At 40.6% G+C, this 22,545-nt stretch overlaps 2 long non-coding RNA genes across 3 annotated transcripts; one reads left to right on the forward strand and one right to left on the reverse strand.

Annotated features, from left to right (window-relative positions):
• Positions 1 to 657: 657 nt before the first annotated feature.
• LOC147650031 (uncharacterized) lies at positions 658 to 7,626 on the reverse strand. The gene is made up of 2 exons (XR_015277464.1): positions 1,480 to 7,626; positions 658 to 891 (listed from the first exon to the last, which is right to left on the reverse strand). It is a non-coding gene; the product is annotated as an uncharacterized LOC147650031 (long non-coding RNA).
• Positions 7,627 to 8,020: 394 nt separating this feature from the next.
• LOC147650032 (uncharacterized) lies at positions 8,021 to 21,027 on the forward strand. 2 transcript variants are annotated; one of them, XR_015277465.1, is made up of 6 exons: positions 8,021 to 8,067; positions 8,804 to 8,872; positions 10,695 to 10,759; positions 19,647 to 19,695; positions 20,611 to 20,656; positions 20,910 to 21,027. It is a non-coding gene; the product is annotated as an uncharacterized LOC147650032 (long non-coding RNA). The 2 variants fall into 2 exon arrangements; XR_015277466.1 differs by lacking the exon at positions 20,910 to 21,027 and adding an exon at positions 20,746 to 20,852.
• Positions 21,028 to 22,545: the final 1,518 nt, after the last annotated feature.

Raw genomic sequence — 22,545 nt, forward strand, 5'->3', positions numbered from 1 at the left:
GCAGTCTCAAGGCACTGGATTTCTACAAATATTGCCCAAGCACAAGGCTGGGTGGAGGAGCCATGAGCAGCAGCCTTTGCAGGACATGAGGGATCCACACACAAACTCCAGCTCCAAAGCAAATTCATGGTGCCAGGGGCTGTTTTTTGCAACAAAACCCACTGCAACCAACAGAGCTCAACTCTTCTTCCACAAAGAGAAGAAACAAACCTCACATCAAATCTGGATGCTTTATCTTATAGCTCCTTTTTTATTTCCTTGTATACAATGAATTCTGCCTTTCTGGGATTATTTATTTCAAAGGGTGCTGCATGTCTGAAGTAACACAGCCCCATGAGAACATCAATGCCTGTTTCCAAAGAACTTAGTGAGCATAGACTTACTTGACAATAAAAGGTCTCCCTGTTAACCTTAAAACTTGGAACGAGAGTTGATTGAGATGTGGTTTCTTTTATATGGCAGTTCATCTTAAAAAAAGGCAAAGCCAGGCAAAGATGGAAAAGGTTGAAAATGCAGCAATATTTTCCATAATATTCATCTGGACAAAAGAAAAGCATTATTTGGCTCTAAACTAAAAATGTTTGCTTGGCTTCAAATTGAAGTATTTCTGGTTGTGTCTTTGTGTTGTGAAGAAGGATGGGACAAAAAGCTCCCAACTTTTTTTCATTATTTATTCTTATTTTACTGAAAAATACTATTTCCAAAATAACAGTCAAAACCCAGGTTTAAAATGTATGAAAATAAAGATTTTCTTCCTAGGGGAAGATTACGGCTTTCTTGAGATGAAATATTTAATTGACATGTGTTCAGAAGAGGAGAGGCTCACTTTCATTCACCTGACCCTGGCTAGCACTCAGTCCAAAGCCCTGCAGATTGCTACATTTTCTCTTCCTAAAAAAAAAATAATAAAAAAAAAGAAATTAGAACAAAACCATCTCCTCTTTAGCATTCTATGGAACAAGCCAACAGTGCAGTAATGTAGCTGAACAAATTGAAGACATTTTCTTAGGAGATTCAATTCTCAGTTAATATCTCCTCTCTGTACACTGCCTGTACTCAAGAAGCAGTCAAGGCAAAGATGATGGTGGTGTTTAGATCCTTCTGCCTCTGCTGGGAGCTGCACTGCCCTGGATCCCTTGGCAGGACATCTGCCCACTTCCTCCATCTCTCAGGAAGGACAGAGAAAAGCCATTTGCCATCCCACAGGAGTCTGTATCTGGGATCCAGCATTGCTGTTTCACTGCTGTATCTCAGATTAAATACAAGTTACCAGCTACCACAGGGTTTTTTTTCTTTTGTTTCCCCAGCCTGTGCTTTTCTGCAGCATGGCAAGAGGACAGAACTCCTGCAGCCCTGCCCTTCTAGGAGCTGTAAAAGGACTTGATGATGGGACACTCAGAGCTCTCTAAGGTTGCAGGCTTCTTCAGCTCCACAGAACAGTAAATATTTTTCCCCTGGATTTCTACAGCAGCTCCTTACCACATTCATTCCTGTCAGGACTGCACAGCCCCTTGCTCTCTGAGGATGGAGGAACACAAGTGCTTTCTATTACTTTTCAAAGTTATCCTCCTGGGTGGAAGCAAACTTTCTTCTCTTCCTCTGAAATTTCAATAGATTTAGTTGAATCTGAAAAGCCTCTAAAAATCTGTTCATTTCAGCTACTCACCCAAAAGACTGGCAACTTTTTGAGGATTATACCATACCATGGGGTTTAGCTTTTCTTCCCAGTCTTCAAGACTTTTTTCTCCAAAACAACTCCCTCTCCATCTCATCTGTTTTCCTTCTTCTGAGCTATGCAACAAAGACAAATCCACAGCTTCCTCTACTCCTAAGTTTCATATTCACTTCCAGAACGAACCTTGGTACTCTGTTCTTTGTGTTTAATACAATTTCCTGTGTTCGGCCTCAGAGGGAAGCAATATTGGTAAAAACCCTGAGCAGATAGAATTTGATTTTTCAGCCACTCCCACAAAAGCCTGACCAAAGCAATTATTGGCAGCAATAATGCAAATCAAAGAAACTGCATTTAATTATTGACCTGCTGTTACATGGCAAACCTGGCTTGCTTCCTTTAACTAAAGACTGACAAATGAGGTTTCCCTGTCACTATTCCCAAGGTGATGACCTGGATCAGGAAACATGAACTCCACCCTAAATGTAAACATTTCAAAAGCTTTCAACATTTTTTACTTAGAGGAAAAGGAAGCCAAAGTCAAAAAGAGCAGGGTTTGGAGATGTTATTCAGGGTAAAGATATGAATCTGGTTCCCTCATGGCTCAGTTTGAACATCCTGGGCTCTAAGCTAGCATCTGTTCCAAGATCTTCCTCCTGTCAGCTGATATGTTTCCACAAAAAGTTTCCATTTTGATGAGTTTGCCAAGGAGACAGTTCTGCTGAAAGTGCCTCTACCGAGTTTGTGTTCATCTCCATGGCAATTCACGTTTCTGGTTTCCCTGCTGGCACTTTTTTGTGTATCCAACAGGAGAACCCACTGCTACAGAAACTATTCCATCTGACCCCAAGGCTGGCATGCTCCTGAGCTACCATTTGCTCTTCCAAGGTCAGAGTTCTTCTCTAGAAGAGTCTGAGGAGGTTTAGCTAAAAAAGCTTTAAAAGGCAGGGAGATAGTCCTAGAGAATGCCCAGAAAATCTGGCAAATGGAGCAAAGGGCACTGTCCCATCCTCTCAGCTTTGGATGTTGGTCCAGAACCTCCTGGAACTCCTTTCAAGCAAATTACACACTGAAACAAAAACTATATTTAGAAGGTTTACAAGTAGATATTAATCAATATGTCAGCTACTAATAATGATTCACTGACTCCAAAACAGGAAAAAAATACTGTCTGCATCTCTAAATTATATTTCCAAGAGCCCTCTATGAAGAGAATAATTTTCACTATTGCTGTATTTTCACTGCCTAAATCTAAACCAAAAGTTTGGTAATACAGTAGCAAATAAGAAATACAAAAGGCAAGAAATTATACAGCTCAGGGAAAGAGACACACATCCAAGAGTTCTACCTAAATAAAACCCCTAAAATTACATTAAGATGCTTACAACTAGGACAAGAATATAATGCATGCACACATCAAATCAACTAAATGCATGCAGAGCAAAAGATCTCTCTAAGCTTTATACCAGGGACAAAGATTTGAAATGAGTAGCAAATAGCTGCAATTTTTGCTTTCAGCAGCTCTCTTTCCCTCCTTCTGAACATTCCTCTTCTAAACAAAAAATTCTAAATTCTTCTGACTGGGAGATCACACATCACAGCCAGTCAATAGAAATGTTTGCTTTCTTCCGTCATCTTCCCTTCTAAAAGTGCAGAGCCAGAATGCTGAATTCAGTTATGAAAATAAATGCATTACTTCTTAATGTGTGACTAAAGCATAAAGAGTTTAATACCAGACACCAGCAAAATATACAGTGAGGGTTTAGTCACGCACTTTGATACACATGAATCAAAAGGCTCTTTCTACAGGCTATTACAACATGCTCAGTGGTTAGGTGTTGTCAAACCTTAAAACACAGAATCAAGGCCTCAAAACAAAGCTGACACAGAAATAATAGGAGAGCAAGATAGGATGCAAGATATTTGCAGCAGAATCAAACAGAAATTGTCTCTGGTTTAGCACAAATATGTAGAAATACTCAAAGAAAAGAAATAGAAGAAAAAAAAAGAAAGGCCTGGCAGTTATTCTTCTGGTCCACTGTACTGTAAAAAAAACACTGACACACAACTCAAATCTCCAATTTTTTTAAAATATGCATTCTGGATAAGACTAACACTAGCAGTAAGACTACTTAGAGCAAGACTGGAGACCTGGCATTATGACATACTTGCAAAGCTAACGAGCAATAGCAATCTACAAACTGTATCTCTATTGGTTTTAACTCCAAGAATTGCACCCAGGGGGTACAGGCTGGTAGGTTAAATAAAGGGAATGGCATTGGTGATGGTGGTGATGACTCCATGCAGCATTTATTTAAACTGTATACAACTTGCATGTGTAAGGGATTTTGAAAGTAGGCCAGTAACAAACATTAAAGCATTAGGCTCACTTATTATACTTCATAACTGAACTGGCAGTCAACAGTGCAGATGATTAAAGGCATACAGGTTACAGGAGCATTAAGGAGAAATTGAGATTAATTTTAATTTAAATTTTTTTAAGATTTTGTGAATGCCAGCTTAATCAAGGAGACTAATTTTGTGTGTTTCTTTTGGCACACGTCTGGACTAGATAAGGAAACAACCACCACGATCAGAGCAAGTACAGCGTTGATTTTACAGGAACATGTGAATTGCACTGTGTCTCACTCAGCATTAGAGTTAATAACACAAAAGCTGCAAATGAACCCTGCAGAATCACTTTCCACGAGCAGGATGTATCAATCCCTGGGCTGTGGAGCAGCCAGAAGCAGGCACTGGAGCTGAGTGAGCAGCTCCCAAGCCCAGGATGCTCCCAAGCCCCTGGGCACTCCTGGCAGGCCCTGGCTCTCCCTGTCCCCATTCCCCAGGCAGCAGTCCTCGGGGCAGGCTTGTCACAGAGCACACACAGCAGAAACCAGCAGCGCTGGGAAATCACTGTTTCTGTCACTCTTAATGTAAGTGCTGAAACTACACGGTCCTGGAGCAGCTGGCAGCCCTCCCTGGCAGCACAGCAGGTGTCAGGACAGCTCTGACCTGCTGCACTCTCCCGGGCAGAGGCACCCACATCCCATCACAGCCACAGGAGTGCCACAACCACAGCCCCTCACACCAGAGCAGGGCCCAGACACCGATTAGCATGGGAAAGGAAACACATACTCTTGCCATTTGGGGAGCCAGATGTTTGCACCAGTCGTATCCAAAGACCTGGTGCTGCCTGACTGTTGAGGTGACACTGGTGGCTCAGTTCTTTTCCCCAGGACTGAGACTGAGAAGAGAGAAGCTGTTCTTGTGTTTGGGCTTAAGATGTTTATTTTTCCTTATCTATATTACATATTAACAGATTACAAGGAGCTATGTACACTGGGCTAGCAAGGTGCAAAATGGCTGGAAAAGTATCTCTTCAAGGTCTTTGAAGAGTCAACCCATCCAATAACAAAATTCCAAGTAATTTATTTTCATTAATAACTCCCTGACATGAGGAGAAGGAGAAGGAGAAGGAGAAGGAGAAGGAGAAGGAGAAGGAGAAGGAGAAGGAGAAGGAGAAGGAGAAGGAGAAGGAGAAGGAGAAGGAGAAGGAGAAGGAGAAGGAGAAGGAGAAGGAGAAGGAGAAGGAGAAGGAGAAGGAGAAGGAGAAGGAGAAGGAGAAGGAGAAGGAGAAGGAGAAGGAGAAGGAGAAGGAGAAGGAGAAGGAGAAGGAGAAGGAGAAGGAGAAGGAGAAGGAGAAGGAGGAGGACTCATGTTGTCACTTATTCACTAATATAGCCAAAACTCCAAACTCTAACTTTCTCACCAAGTGAGATACATAATTCCATCTAAGTTACCCACATTCTCAGTTCCATCTATTAATTTTGAAAGCCTTTTCCATGGCCTCAGGTCAAACACAGTGTTCTCCTGAGTGTCAGAGCCTGTCAGCACAGATAAGGGAATATTATCTGTGCCTCTGTGCACCTGACCACCACGAACAGCAACATGCTTTTCACATCCACATGTCTGAGACGTCTTGGTGTCTGAGAGAGATGTCAGTATAGTCTGCTCATTACTCCAATTTAACCTGTTAGATTTATCTGAGGAGATATGTGTTCAAAGGAAGTCACACAGGGAACAGCCCATGTCTGTCCCACTGAGCTAATAAAAAATAGGTTTGTGATTCCATGACCATATTTGTCTCATTCAGCCTCTTTCAGGTTTCGTGGAAAAATAACGTGACATCTTTTTGGAAAAAACAGGCAATAATAAGAAAGAGACATTCTCAATACCCCATGAAGCACAAAATATCAGGAGCCAATAAACTCATAATACTTCATAGTCCCACACACTGCCTATCCCCCTTATCCTGCACTTCTCACTTCAAAGCAACTTAAAATACCTCCCTGACTGAAAATAATTTCCAGACTTTGCACAGAGATTATTTCACCCATCAGTAAAAGGCAGTCATTTCTGAAGTAGCATTTAACAGAGCACAGCAGCCTGGAACAAAAGGTGAAGAATAACTTATTTAAATGAAATGTGGGAGGAAATCTAGAAAAGCAGAACTTTCCTTTCAAAATTAGCTTAGGATATTCAGTTAAAAAAAATTCTGCACATTGTGGAAATTACAAGAAGTCGTTGAAAGAACATCAGTCCATCTCCCCCCACCATCCTGATACAGAAACTGCATATTAACTCCACTGCTGGAGGCTTTTAGCTGGAAAGCCACCAACTGCAGCAAAAAGCATTCTTTGGTGACCCCTCATTCAACACTGAGTAGGTTAATTCAAATAGCCCTGGGAAATCAGACAAAGGCAAGGCAAAGTCCAACAAGCCTTAACTGTCATTTATAGCAGTTCTAGAGTAAATGAAAGATTTCCCCACCTGAGCATGAGCTTGCTGACCTGAAGCAAAGCCCTGTGGTTTCATTTTAGGAAGCTATTTGTCATGTTGAAGTGTGTCCTGGATTCTACCATGTCCTTCTCAGCGCAGGTGTGGGAGCACACTGTGGACAGCTGTCTGGCCTGGGAACCCTTCCCATAACACACTCACTGCACACAACAACTGCTCCAGCAGCCTGGAGCCATTCCTGCCTTCCCTGCACCCGTACTCAGAGATTGCTGCTGAGGGATGCAGCTCCCAGGCTGTGCAAGGGCTTTGCTGGTTCCCTCTGCATCCAGAGCTTTCTGCTGGAGGCACTCTGGGCCCGGACCAGGGCTCGGTGTCACATCCAGCCCTGCCAATGCAGAGAGCACAGGGCCCAGAGAGCAGGGCCCAGAGCCATGGGCACGGCAGGAGGGCAGGAGGGCAGCTCCCACTGCCTCATGGGGCTCCTAAAGCCTCACAGGGCTCCTGAAGCCTCACAGGGCTCCTAAAGCCTCACAGGGCTCCTGAAGCCTCACAGGGCTCCTAAAGCCTCACAGGGCTCTTAAAGCCTCACAGGGCTCCTAAAGCCTCACAGGGCTCCTAAAGCCTCACAGGGCTCCTAAAGCCTCACAGGGCTCCTGAAGCCTCACAGGGCTCCTAAAGCCTCACAGGGCTCTTAAAGCCTCACAGGGCTCCTAAAGCCTCACAGGGCTCCTAAAGCCTCACAGGGCTCCCACTGCCTCACAGGGCTCCTAAAGCCTCACAGGGCTCCTAAAGCCTCACGGGGCTCCTAAAGCCTCACAGGGCTCCTAAAGCCTCACAGGGCTCCTAAAGCCTCACAGGGCTCCCACTGCCTCACAGGGCTCCTAAAGCCTCACAGGGCTCTTAAAGCCTCACAGGGCTCCTAAAGCCTCACAGGGCTCCCACTGCCTCATGGGGCTCCTAAAGCCTCACAGGGCTCCTGAAGCCTCACAGGGCTCCTAAAGCCTCACAGGGCTCCTAAAGCCTCACAGGGCTCCTAAAGCCTCACAGGGCTCCTAAAGCCTCACAGGGCTCCCACTGCCTCACAGGGCTCCTAAAGCCTCACAGGGCTCCCACTCCTCACAGGGCTCCTAAAGCCTCACAGGGCTCCTGAAGCCTCACGGGGCTCCTAAAGCCTCACGGGGCTCCTAAAGCCACCAAGGTCTGCATGGACTGCCTGAAGCCCAGCCCTGGGGAGGAACACACCATGAGAGCTTCTGACAGCAAACTTCATCACATGAGAGAGAGAACAAAGACACGAGCTTTGGACATTCGGACACATCAGCACACAGCTGATCCCACACAAGAAGCAAACGAAAGCTGCAGCAAATGGACAATCATCTGACATGGAAACAACACATGGGCACCTTCATTTTTCTCTATAAAGTCTCTGCATCCTCAGTATTTGAATGGCAAAGTCAAGGAAGGGAAAGCTCTTCCTTGCAGTGGCAGTTTCTATGGCACCCAGACAAGTGTCTGTGCTGTCACTGTAGGGTTCTCTGCCTCTCTTCTGTTCCCTGGCGGGTTTGTGGAGTGCTGAGGAGTTGCAGGGTGCAGTGGTGGGTGCTTGCTGACAGCTTGCACAGCTTCCCCCAGCCAGGCAGCAGGGAGGGGACTGCTTGCGATTTTATCCCATGAAAGATGGAGCTAGTTCAGGGGAAATGTTAGGACAGAGTGAAAGACAGTTTAAATTATTTCTCTGTTAACAGGAATAGATGTCTTGAATACATTAACAGATATCTAATTTAGAAATATTTTTATACAAAAAAAAAGTTAAAAAAGCCCCAAACCCCAGAGCAATACAATTCTGCTTAGTCAATAAGTCTTTGCTTACCCTGGATAGTCTCAAAGATAATTACCCTTGGAAAAAATAAGTCATTTATTGAGGTTTTCCCCTCCCAACTAATTTATCCTGACTGCTCTTGCAATGAAATTAAAATCTCTTTCTCTATTTAGGATTTAAAATAATCTATTGCCTGAAACCAGCCATCAGAAATCCACATTATAATTTTGCTTAAAGAGCAAAGAGGACTAGATAAAGCGAGATAAGTCCCTTCTTTGAGATACAATTATCTTTCATAGCTTAAAAAGAAAAGAACAATGGTGTATGAAATATACTCTAAATGATTAAATACTGCAACATGAAAATCAGCCTGTAACAAAAACCCACTCCAGAGAATATTCCTGAATACCAATATCATCACTTTCTCACATGATCAGAATTCAGGACTTGCGCATTCCTCCACACCAGGTGTTAACTACCCCAGTAAAGCTGATAATGTTTCTATCTTGCAGCAATAACAAAAAGATGGATCGCTTTCTTGGCAGCCTTAGGAAGGAGCTACAATGCCAAATTATAATGTTGTGAGTTAATTTCATTACTTTCAGTCCTGGAATATAATATTATTTTATATTAATACTGCTTGTCTTATGTTAATGAAATCTCAAGTACAGCTTACATGTAGACTTCAAATATAAGTGTTTCAGAGATAGAATATTTTGTCCATGGTGCTGTGTGCGTAGCTATTGCAGGCTCATCATATAAATGTATTTAGTGTATATCCAAAGGCTCACTATAGATTATATAAGGAATTCTAAGTGCTTCAAGTCCTTTTCTTCCTCATTTTTTTATAAGTGAAAGGCAAAATGTTGTAATAGGCAATTCTTGGAAAGAACTTCTTAAAATAGTATTTGTAATGTGGCCTTTGGTGGATTGCTCAAGTTAGGAAATAAATAAATTCAGCAACAGTAAATAAACCCCCAAATAACAACCAGAAAATTGATTTCTATGTTTTTCTTAAAAGCAGATCTGCCCACAGCTCCAAATCACTGAGCTGTTTGTACGCAACCAAAAACAAACAGCAATGGGCTTGTGCCTGTGTCTCCACCAGCTGCACAGAGCCCTTAGCATTTGTACTTGATTTTGTCTTCACTTCATATTTGGGCCCTCAGCTCATTGCAAATCCAATCCTCCAGTCCCTGAGCATCTCCATCACCCTTTTCTCCCACTCTTGGGGCAGCACTCAAAGGTCTGTGCTGCCATCAGCCAGGGCTTTGGTTATGGGAACCAGATGGACCCTCCTGTTAGCTCATGCTGGTGTCACACATGATTCAACTCACAGCCAAATAATTAGACCATCACCTCCTGCTTTCTGCCTGCAGTTCTTGCTGTGGGAGAGACACAGGCAGCTTATATAATATCTGGGCTGTCTCCCCGGAGGGTGTCCCTAGAGAAAATCTGCCAGCCTCTACACAGACACCAGTAGCCTCTTAATGCTCAGTACAAAAGTACAAATTCCTACCAGCAAAGGAAGTGGTGCAATCACTTCAGTCAGGTCATCTCCACTTTAAATACAGCAGCAAACCACATAACAAATTCACTCCTTGCCTTAGCCTTTGGCCTCTTCCAACCATCATTTGTCCCTTTGCAAGGGCACTGCTGGGGATTCTTAGCATATCTTCTTGAGGACTGAAAATTATTTTGGAAAACATTTTGAAAAGGCAATCTCTCTTGAAAGTATTTCTTTTCTTTCAGTAAAACTGCTACTAAATATAAGCAATGCTGTCTTTGAAAACCTACAGAGAGCTGGGAAATGAGACACGATTCCTTAAATATAGCTTCCTATTTCTGAAGTGTACCTTTACCTAATACGTCCATAATGGCTAGAAAAGAATAGGACTGTGTAGGCACTTGAGTGGTGCTACAAATGGGGAGGAGGAGGTGTTGCTTGCCTAGATTATTTCTAATAATTAAAAGGTTTTCATGCAGCCTTTAACCTTCTAGAAATTGTGTAATATATATGAAATCTCTTTTTTGCAGATCTTCATAATCTGTCCAATGAAGGTATTGCTATTATCAACTGTCATTGGAGAGTAAATGATTAATTTTATAATTTCATGGATATTTTTTTTAAAGATTATCCCTCACAAAGATGATCACTACCTCCTTCTAACACCATTTATGTTAGTTCTTTCTTTAAATTGCATATTCTACCAGAAGCAGAGCTTAATTTGGTCTCATACCCCACTAGAAACAATTACTGTCTCAGAATTTCATCTCTTAGGACTTAATACATCAAACTCAGACACACAGGATGTTGATGGTAAACACATCAGTTTTAAAAACTCAGGGTTTTTTAAAATAATATTCATGGCTAAATGCTTTGGTTTTCTTTTTCTTTTTTAGGGTTTATTCCTTCCATTTACCTGTTCAGCATTGTTTTTATTCCTAAACTCAATAGTTCAATTAAGGTCAGTTCTAATTTCTTCTGCTATGCTACCCTTACTTGACCTGTTAAAGCACTTCCATAATTATTGAAGTTTTTCACTCAATACTGATCATCTTTCTAGATAAGACACTAATTTTAGCATGAATTAGCAGGTGGGGTTTCACAGTGTGCAGTAGTGTCTGGGGTAATCACAGGGGTGCCTTGTCTCGTTCATTTGGGACTCACCATGGCTTTATCACCCTGTCCCATTTGTAACCAACTGTGTCCATCTTGAAGACACCTTGGCTCATCACACCCAAAGCCACCCATCAGCTCCTGCATGCATCCCTTTTTTCAAAAGGCCCTGGCAGAAAACAAGATTTCCCTGAAGCACCAAAGCCACCGCTTGCACCCTCCATCCTTCTCTTGATCTCAAGTTTGCTGAATTCAGTGCAGTGATTTTCCTGAACTGCCTCATTTAACCCTTCTCAGAAATGTGATGGACTGCATTTCCTAATTTATTTTTCCTGGAAGTTATGGGCATGCAGTTTGACCACAGACTGAATTTACAAAGCAACTTCTGCAAATGGTGCTATCACTTTTCTGCAAATGGTGCTGTATCCTGCCCAAGTTAAACATCCAACATATTTGAAACACAATGCCAATTATAAGACTGCTTACAAAAGCCATATTAATGTATTCTGAAGCAAATTCCAGATAACATCTGTAGTGGATTATGTAAAAAGCACCCCTTGTTTCCTCTTTAGCTACGTAAGCAAATTCACCTGCTGTTCCCTGTAAAGCAATGAAATTCTTTATGATAAGCAAAAACTCACAAATTGAGACAAGGCATTTCATTACCGTGGTGATAACATGGCCCATGTTATTAGAATTTCAGTTTTTATCTACATCCCATGAAGGAACAAATGAATAGAAATCAAATAGCTTCACCATGTCTATTTAGAAACAGCAACCTACTGTTGGACCAGCAGAAAAAAAATTAGCTCTTTTTCTCAGTGAAAGACATAAAACCAGAGTTTGCTGTGTCAGCTCTGTGGTGTCTTATCACAGACATTCTGCTTAGACAGTACATGCTTGGTTCAGCTGGTGATGCTTGATCTCCCCAGACTCACAGATGTCTTATTTCAATATTGAACTTCTGTCTGAAGAGTTTGGGTTTGGTATCAGCACATTGACTTGCCCACCTGGCTAGGGCACACTGGATTCCAGGATATGAATACAAAGCAGTTTCTGTGTTCACCTTCTTCATCTTTCCTCTCAATTGGCAGAGTCAATGAGTGAAATGCCTCAAAGAAAATGTGAAAACTACATTTCTCTTCTAGATATCAACTTGTTTTGTCAGTTGGCTGTCCTTTGTTTCAGGAGAAAACCAATCAATTTAACCCAAGGTACCTATATTCCAGGATGACATTTTATTTTTGCACTTGCTTTACACCAACAGATTCCAGAAGGAATCATGGGATGGTCTGTTTCTTTTAATTACAAACAGCCAAGTCCCGCGCTATGTGTGCTACCTTCCAGACGAATTATTTCTACAACTTTGATTTAGGTTTGGTAAGACACCAATTCCCTTCTCATGGGTCTTGCGATGGAAAAGACACCAAGCTGCCTGTTGGTTGCTGCACATAACCAATTTCAAAGACTTAAGAAGCAATACATGGTCTTCAAACTACTGCAACATTTTCCCAGTATTAACCGTGGGGCAGTCACAGCATTTCACACAGAATCACCCTTTTCCCATCCACTCACTGCAACTCTCCCCTTGCCCACCTGCCCTTACACAATGCCAAGCCACCTGCCTGCTTCCTTTCCTTCACTCCTTCCGCCACCACAGGAGGTTTGCAGTGATGTGAGGCAGCTTTGGTGAGCAGCAGGAGCTGAGCTCTGAGCCACCTCCACCCTTTGAACTGTCGGAGTGTCCCCAGGGCAGCGCCTCTGCTAATCACACAGCTCAGCCAGAGGGATGAGGAGAGGGTTTCTCTACAACAGAATAGAAACCATCACTTAAATCTGCTCATGGAGCAGGGGGAAAAGCTGATTTAGGGAGATATTCCCCTGAGCTTGCACAGCTGGCACAGAGCTGGCACAGCCCCTGGGCACACACCCTGCAGCACAAAGCTTTTAACCCTCTTTTTTCTGCCCTGATTCTCTTCTGTGTGAACATGAGCAGATCAGACACTGAGAAATTCCCTCCCACTAAACAGGCAAATTTTGAATGATTCAAACTTGGGACAAAACTCTGCCCAGCCTGCCTGATGGATTTTCTAGCAGGAACAAAATTTCTCTGAGCTATTTTATTTTTATGCACTTTCTTAATTTCTTTGTGTTTGCTTTTATTAATAGTTTCTTCTTGATGAAAGATGAGCAGCAAATACATTTTCACATTTCATTCTATAAATATTTTAGTAATATGGGTGTATCTATAAATAACAAAGGTATATAATGGAAACTGACTTTGCTTTATTTATTAGCATTTACCAATGGTTTAAGAATCCATATTCAGAATATGATTACAGGTTGTTTCCTTTATCATTTGCAATGACATTGACTCTACAGTCAACTTAAATCTTATTCATACTCACATCACAGCCTGATTTATTTATGATGTATCAATTTACAGGCACAGGAGAGTAGTACAAAGTTAAATAAAAATGTCTAGGAAACCAAAAGTGGTTGTGCAGAAAATGACAAGATAAGTACTGGCCACAAAAACCACAAGAGAAATCGTGTGAAGAAAATAAAGAGGAAAAAATTGAAGGAAACAAGAATGATCAGCTGATTAAAATACTCTGTTGCTAAGTTTGCTTTGGTCACCTTGAAAAGGTATCTTTTAAAGTGAGGTGGCTCCACAGAAAGGGAGCCACAGAAAGCTGAAAAGACTCAGAATAAATTCAAATTCAGATGTATCCTTGAAATTATTGAGAATTGCCACAACCTCTTTATCACCAAAGGTCAAAGATTATATAAGATTATTCAGTAAGCTTAATTTTACAAGTTATTTCTAAGATGCAGATGAATACATGTGTTTTTCCAACCATTAAGAATTTCAGATTCTAAAAGTTGATTCAATTTCATTTCAATTTGCATATGCATTTGAAGCAGAATTCAGAAATATCCCATTCACTAGAGACACATGAATATGGACACCACAGGAGTTGGAACTGGAATTTATCTACCCCTCTACAGCCTCAGTGCATGATCTCATCAAGAGCCTTTTGAATTCAGTACAAATTAGACATTTTGGTGGCTCCAAAGAACAGTAACCTATCTGCTCTAATACAAAATTTATCTTTAGGTTTACATGAAAAAAAACTTCCTCAATTATGGGGTCATTGTACAAAGAAATTTCTTAAACTTGTGATTAGTTCAAATGTTGTGGTGATAATTACTGTATATAGATAAGTTGTGACGATGTTTCTGAATAGAATCTGCAGTTTCTGATTGGACCCTTGGTCCTTCTCCTTCCCCTAAATTTAAGGTTCACAAACTAAATTCCTTCTCAGTTACTATGAAGTGAATATGAAGTAACTCCTAAAATAATCTTTTAGGTACTGAAATATTGTTTCTGTATCAGATACAGGCAACTATACCCAAGATGACAGCAGAGTGCATGTAATTGCTAAAGAAAAAAGCCTAATTTTTTTGATATGAAATATCAAATGATACAAAATATGAAGCCAAGTTAATTTTCAGACTCTTTTCAGAAACTTTTAGCTCTGAAATGACAATTTCAGATGACATTGGATGCTGGAAACTATATAACTACACCAGGTTCTCTTTTATGGATTTCATAATATGAAAAACCTCATGAGGATAAGCCAAATGATCCCTATTTAAGATAATTCCTCCAAAAAACATGAGTTTTAAAATTCACCTGTACAAATTGTGTCATCTGCTTCACACTCAAACTTTTGGACCAAAACTCCCACCATTGAGCAACCCCAGATGCAGCCGTAGGAATCTCTCAGTAAAGGAAAAGTGATGACACTAGAAAAGGGTAGATCAAAACTACTTCCATAGATAAACATTTCAGCTCTTTTCTACAGATAAATGATGCCAAGCATTAATTACTATGATACATTAATATTTTTCCCACCTTCATCACAGTGATGTTAAAATTGAAGTCCATTTTTAGAAATACAGTTGATAATGACTGACATCAAGCTGCCATGAAAAAGCTGACAACCATTAAAGCAATTCACTTTATGGAATATGCTCCATCAAAGTTGATGCAAAGCTTTCCAGTGAGTCAAATACTGAACAGTCAATCTAGAGCTACATGAACCTGATTTATTCTTGCTCAGTTCAGGCACAATCACATTTCCAATAGGACTTTTCTGCTCCCTTAGTCTTAAAAATAATGTAAGAGTCAGGAGAAATCAGAAAATATTCTCCTAAAAATATGCTATTTCCTCATGGTGTATCCACATCCAGTGCTGGATACACCACAAATATTTGCTTAGTAGAAGTGGGGAATTGGTATATATTTCAAATTATAGCATGCTGCAGGGTCCAAATAGTATCTGATATCACAGAGGTTTCTTTAGCTACAAGTTTTTTATACAGTACAGGTTAGAAGTGCAGCCTAAGGTCTTCTTCCCTGCCTGTTTTATGCCAATCATGTTTCTCTTAAACAAACTAATAAATACTCACAAGGCAGAAAAAGTAAAAAATCATCAGCTGTTCTCAGCACTGCTTTGAGGTTTTGCAGTGACCATTGCAAAGAGGAACCAGGAGTCGGAAAATGAAGGAAAGAATAAAACTCTGGTAGCATTACCAGGTGTCCCATGCTGATCATAACAACATCTTAATTCCCTCTTGCTTGTGAACAGCCTGGCTCTGTGCCAAGTTCAGCATTTTTTTGCTTCACCTAAACAATTTGATCCTGGATGTTTCTGGGCAGCAACAAAACACAAAAGTATATTTTGGGAATCCTGAGATGCAACCATTACTGTGTCTCTGCTACACTGACCTGTCTCACCAATATATTGGCACATTAATATCTACTGCTGCCCCAGCAGCAAGAGCCAGGTACCCAACCAGGCAGGCTGCTAGTGCAAAAAACCTGAGGATTTCTTTTTCCTCATCAATAAAAATATCTAATTGCTAATCAATGAGCTCAGCATAACACAACAACTCAACCCCTTCTTGCAGTCTCTGTCTCAGCAGGTCCCTTTCCAAGGAGCTCTCACATAGTCACACAGAGATTTTCACTGCACCACGGAAAACGCTTCCACAATTCAGTCATTATTTGCTCTCACTGTGGATTTTTTTTTTCCCTTTTTAAAAGCAGAATATAGGTCTTACTCATTTCTGAACTGAGACTGTTCCTGGCATTGCCAACCCTCTGACCTGTGATGCTTTTCCCTGAAGATTTCCATGCCAGTCATGTTCAAACCTGTATCTGTACATCCATCTTCATGGCACTTGTTAACAGCTCAGGGAAAAAGCGATTTTCATTTTTCATTTGATTGATGCTGCAATGTTCAGCATGAGAACAGATTATAAGAACCAATTGCAGAGTGGACAAAGATTCTCTCTCAGCTACTTGTTTCCTGAATATAAATACCAACATTCATAAACCATAAAAAGGATCTGTGTCTGCTGAAATCTACCCAAGGACTATAGAGGATATGCAGCACCTCAAAAACTGTCTACACTGATGTCATCTGCAAAGGCACTCACCCTTTTCAAAATGCTAGATTCCTTGCATAAAGAATCAGTCAGGATCTGGAGACAGCAGTAGCAAATTTAAATGGGAATAATTTAATTTGAACTGTTTGTTGGAGTTTTGTTCCTTTTCTTGTTTCAAAATTTAAAAGCCATCCTAATTTGAAAAACACTGATTGCAATATGGCCAGGATTTCCCCTTAAGCCTGCATGAATTAAAGATCTTTAGCCTAGAAAATATCTCCATTATACTATCAATGCTGAGCAGCACATATTTCTGGTACTTCTTGCTGTCATATCCTCTCCTCACAGACTCTAAAGGTATTTGCTCCACTCTTCTGGGAGAGAATGGCTTTGCTACCAAACTGTACTTATTGATGAGCTCTGAGTGCTTCACTGCAGCCAGCAAGGCCACGCCTTTGTGGGGGTATATACTTAAAACAAATATATTAAACATATTAATATATATACATATTAAATATATCAATTTTTTTCCCTATTGGTTTAAAATATCCACTTAAAGAGCTATTTTGCAAAGCTGAGACTAGTGCTGAAAAAAATTAATCCTTTCTAATATCACCCAGTAATCTACAATTCCATGTAGATGATGAAACAGTCATGTCCATCATGAAACAAGCCATACACTCCCTCTTACACGAGCTCAAAGTGAGATGGAAAGTCAGAAATAAATATGTAGCTTTTCTTTGTTTAGTATGATGATTTCCCAGGAGTTTGTGACGGAGAATAAGTAGTTCTTTGCAGAGGGGTGGGATGAGATGGAGGACTCTCACTGGCCAAGTCCCACAGTGATCCATGACAGAGCTCTGACATCTCAGTCCTACTGCTGACACCTTTCTAGTAGTTTCTATTACCTCCAGACAGCTCTGCTCAGGAGACTTCTGAAAGTTCCTGCAGAGGAGAGTGACTCAAGGAAACACCAAGTAATCTTTTGTCTTTTGGAGCTGTTCCTGCACACAGCAGGATCCTCCAAATGCTGTGACTCTGCTACTTGGAGAGCGTGTCCTTAACCAAGCAGGGTCCAGTCATTTCTTCTAAAGTAGGATTTTAAATCACTGAAAGACCACTGGTTTGTACATCTGATAATGCCCCTCAGTCTGTAAGTGGAATAAAAATGTGGATTACTTGAATCCTCTGAGTCATCCCCTGTGAAAAGCTGCTTCAACATCAGACAGATTTGGCCTCGAGGCCACCTTAACCAGAGTGTGGTTGTTTAGTTTGTGCTTACAGATCTGCCAGCAGATCAGCAACCTGCAAGTATTTTAGACCCCTTAGGAGTCTGTCTAGTGGCTCAATATCCTGGAAAGGCTTTTCTGTTTCATCATTATTATATAAATCCAGCTAGTTTAGTTAAGGGACTATTTCTTTTATTGACCCTTTCTATGTCTCTGCTTTTAAAAGAAGTCAACAGGCTAAAAAGACTTTATGAAATAGGTCTGCCCAAGGGTAATGCAGAAGGCATACAGATTTTCAATAGCCCTCAACAAGGCTAAACAATCCATCTTTGAAACTAAATTTGCAAAAGTTTATCACTCTAACTTAAAATTGCTAATTTTAATGTCTGGAGTGATTAATATCCAAATCTATTCTGACCACTTACAAGGAACAGACTGTAAACATTCAACCAATCATTTTTACATTAACCTTACAACTTTTCTTTTTTACTGAGTAAATAGTACTTATTTATGAGCAATGTGGGATAAAATCCACCACATCTTTAAATAAATTGATTTAATGGTGAATTTCCCTCCCTGATAAAATATTTCATATAACATTCACCCTTTTGTGGTTATCGTTGAACTTTTACCCAGTGTTTCACTACATATGAAACACAACCTTGAGTAGGAAAGCAACATCCAAAATAATGATATTGACCTATAAAAAAAAAACCTCTGTAATTTAAGTTTGAATTCCAGAGACCTTCTTAGATATATACTAAAATCTATACAGAAATTTACTGAGGGGAAAAAAAACCACTTTTTCTTTTAATCTGTAAGGTTTTTGTGTCTTAGTCACTAAAAGCTGTTATAAAAACATCCTGCTATATTGACAGAAATAATAGCTCTATTGCAACTATATCACCTATGTTGTGAAACTCAGAGTGATGCAGAGAACAAGAAAACAAAGCAAAAAAGGGGGCTGAACACCACCCCTGGGCAGTGTGAGGAGCAAGCAGAGTGCAAAGCAGCTCAGGAATCTCCTGAGCAGCAGCTCCTGTGGATGCCAGCCACGCTGGGAGCTGTCCTGGCTGCTGGAGTGACATTTGCTGAGGATGTGCAGGCAGACAGCTCCTGGGGCAAGGCACCACGCTCTGACCCAATGCACTGACTCCACTGGACCTTGGCTAATATCCCTGCCTCAGTGAGCTGCTGAAATGTGCTGCTTCTTGTCTTAGGCATGGATACAATTCTGACTATTTATATTGATGATAACTTATTAATATCAACATATGTCAGTATTATCACACATGGGCTTCCATCTCAAAAGATCAGCTGAATAAAGGGCAACTTAATAGTACTAGTAATCTTCAGACAGATGCAGCTTGTTAAGCAAAACCATCTGCAGCAATCTGCTCCAAAGGGTTTTTCTGTTTACTAAAAATATTTTTGAAAATATTTTCACAGAGATAAGTAAAAACAAAGGCCAGACAGCATTAATAATCCCTCTTTCTTTTCCAAAACATTTTTTCATTTTAAGCTTAATACACAAAGACAACAACTGTTTGGCCACTGCCAATACCACTCCCTCTGAGTCTGACCAATGTTAACTCCTTTGCTCCCCTGTGCTTCTTTCCCTACCTATTTTTCCTTGATTTCCACACAGAATCCAGCCTCCTGGGAGCATAGACTGGCTTTCTATTCTGTGTTTGGGACACAGCATGACAGCGTATCTCATCTCTTCTGTGAGGTACAGCATAGATGCACTAAATTAAAGAAACATAGTGAAGTAGAAACAATAAGAAACTGGCCCACTCTAGACCCATTTCCAATTCAGGGACCCAGGTGAATGCCAGGTTTCTCTGTTCCTGGAGATGTGGAATATGCTCACATATAGAGAGAAATCCTGAAACATGTACCTAACAATTGCAGGTAGCCCAGCTGAAGCAGCACTTTCAACAGTTTCAAGAGCCAGAGAAACCCCATCCTTGCATCAAATTAAGTCATCACAGTGCCCATATTGATTTGCAGTCTCTTGATGATTGGTTTGTTCTTGCTTTGCAGAACTAATACCTGGATAAGTTCCTGTCTGAGAACTGACATCACCATGATGGTGAGGAACAATCCACACATGAATCCAAATCTCTGAAGAAATCCTCCCAAGATGCTCACATTGAAACTTTGACTTCCACACCCCTACCAAAGAGCTTAAGGCAGAGGGTGGAGGTGGGAGTCCAAAGGCACCAAAAGGTTAACACAAACACACTTCATTAATCTCTGTGGAACTTGAAAACATGCACTCTGCTCTAAGAAATGTTGTGTACATCTTCCTATCAATCGCTAATTTAACACTGGCAAAGAGGACACAGATCTCTCACATCCCCAGACTTTTTGGAGTGGGAGACCAGTATAATTTTTAAGCAAGTGAAGTAAGAGCAGAAGCTGATACTATTACAGTATTCATTAAAGACTTATTTAATTTTATTCAAAGGCATCCAGACCATGTGATCAAATGGAGGATGCACAGTTCTTGTGGGGGAACCAAAAATCTTCAATAACCATGGTGTTTTTTCTCCAATTCCTGATATTCAATTTCTGCCCTTGGTTAGATTTTACTGTAATTTCGATTTCTCCATTTCTGAAACAGGGATAACACTCATTACCAAGAAGAGCTTTCTCAGTAATTGCTTTGGAGCATCTGGGGAAAAAAAAAAATAAAAGGAGAGAAGTGCTATTTTTGATAATATTGGCTCAATTTGTCAGTGTTGGCAGATGACTGGAAGTGCACCCACATTAGTGGAGTGGTTTCTTTTTTCTTTAATAATGTGCTCATCTTTGCCAAATGAAGAGCCTCAGTTTCTTCCAGATGACAGAAAGTCCTCACAAAATCAATAAGAAATTCCAAAATAAAAGAATCTGTGCACCTTGTACCATTTTTTTACATAATTGCTTCATTTCAGAATGGCACAAGCAGGCTGATAGAAGATCCATACATCAGAATTTATTCATGGCCAAACACTTTCTTTAGTTTTTCAGACATTATTCCAGTGGAGCACTTGAAAGCAGAGCTGAAGGTGTGTTGAGTTTATACATCTACATTTATACATGAGGCCATTCCTCACTGACAAGTTAATGACTGTCCTTTGCCATAAACTTCTTCAAGCTACTGCAGGAACAGTCAATATCAGCCAGTGTGATGAAAAACCCGAATTACTTGGTGCAGTTTTCAGCTAAAATGTATAAACAGGCATGATAATTGAAGAGATTATTAAAAAGATGGATCATTTGAAGCCTATTCTCTTAATACTTCTCTCTTCCTTGGCCTAGTTTAGCCCCTGAAAAGGAAGCTCAAGAATAAGGAAATGAGAAGAAGGAAAAACAGTGGGAGGTCTGCGTTAATTTAAAAAAAATAAAAATAAAAAAGTTGTGAAGTTTTGAGCTTCAACCCCCCTGGATTATTCCTCACGTCTTTCATATGAATCTGCTTTTTCAAGTGGTGTTTTTATTTCTCCTTCTTTCAATATGGGCATTTTAACACTGTGCTGAGACCATATTGCTGCCATAAGAATGCCCACAGAAGAAAAATGAGTCATAAATCCATTCAAAATGATTTAGCCATGGTTTCTAGAGAGGAAAAAAATAAAGGAAAAAAACCCCAACTATTTTCTCCAACTATTTGTTGTAACAATGAAATACTGACATATATTTGTGTTATCAGAGTTCAGTTTCCTGCTGGTGTTCCAGTGAACTACACACAAACAGAAGAATTTATCTATAAGAATACATTTCTGCCATGGAAATCGTGTCCTTTTTAAGAGCGTCTCTTGAAGGAATAGCATAACATGACGTCTCTGAACAATATCATTTTGCCAGCTAAAAGCTGCAGCAGGTGTGGCTTTGTTCAAACCTGTACTTTATTTAAAAAGTAAATCAATAAGCACTAAATATTTTCATTGATCCAGGTAACCAGTCAAGTTCTGAACAAGAAAATATTCAAATAAGAATGGCTTAATGAACAATATAAAATAAAATTTAAAATTTATCAAGTGAAACTTACTTGCTATCAAATCACTTTGATTAATTAATATGCCAAAGTTTATCAGCAGACAGTTCAGTGTCAGAAAAATGACTGTGGCAAACACTGGACCCCATTCTGCTCCATAGGAATTGTATCTCATCATAGCAATAGTAGAAATTAGGTCACTTCTAAGATTTTGTCACAAGGTTTAGCTGATATAGTCATCCTAAAACACAAAGGTCAAGTCTCTTTTGGAGCCAAACTTTCAGAAGTTAATTGGAGGGGTTTTTTCCAATAAACAATAGCCAATTAACACATATTGCTTCTACTTCCCACTGGTTGTCAGAGAAATAGTTCTTGGATGTTTCCTTCTTGTGAACATTATGCATTAGAACTTCTTTTGAGGGAGCAGGAAAATAGAAACAGATATCAGCAGGAGGGGAAGAGAGGGGCAAACGAGGAACAGGCTCAAGAGTTTTTACAAATTCCTTATGGTGCAGGAATTAAGGTCATGCTGCTGCATTAACATGTAAAGATCAAATGCCAGAGACACCTGAACCCTCTGGGCAGGTGGATGGGTTACAGCATAAGCCACCAGCTGCTTCAGCATCCCAGCAGAGAGAGACCCTGGAAACAGCACCTGGAACACCTGGAACACCTGCTCACCCTGAGGCCATGGGTATTTTTAGCACACAAAGCAAGGAGTCACTTCAGATTACAGACCACTGTGCAAAATAAGCCAAAAGTTGCTTGAGTAGAACTGTGCATTTGAAGGGACCAGTGCTAAATGGGGACCACAGATCCAGAGCTGGCTGGCAGGGGGTGTCTAGGAAAGAGCTTCAAAACAGAGAGCATATTCTCATCCCTGACATGCAAAGCTGCAGAAACACACCCATGAAATTTCTTCCCTGAACTCTGTATTCAAACACTGCATCTTCCATGACC

This window comes from Cyanistes caeruleus, chromosome 17 (assembly GCF_971803275.1).
Source record: "Cyanistes caeruleus chromosome 17, bCyaCae1.hap1.1, whole genome shotgun sequence".
In the NCBI taxonomy this organism is placed as follows: Eukaryota; Metazoa; Chordata; class Aves; order Passeriformes; family Paridae; genus Cyanistes; species Cyanistes caeruleus.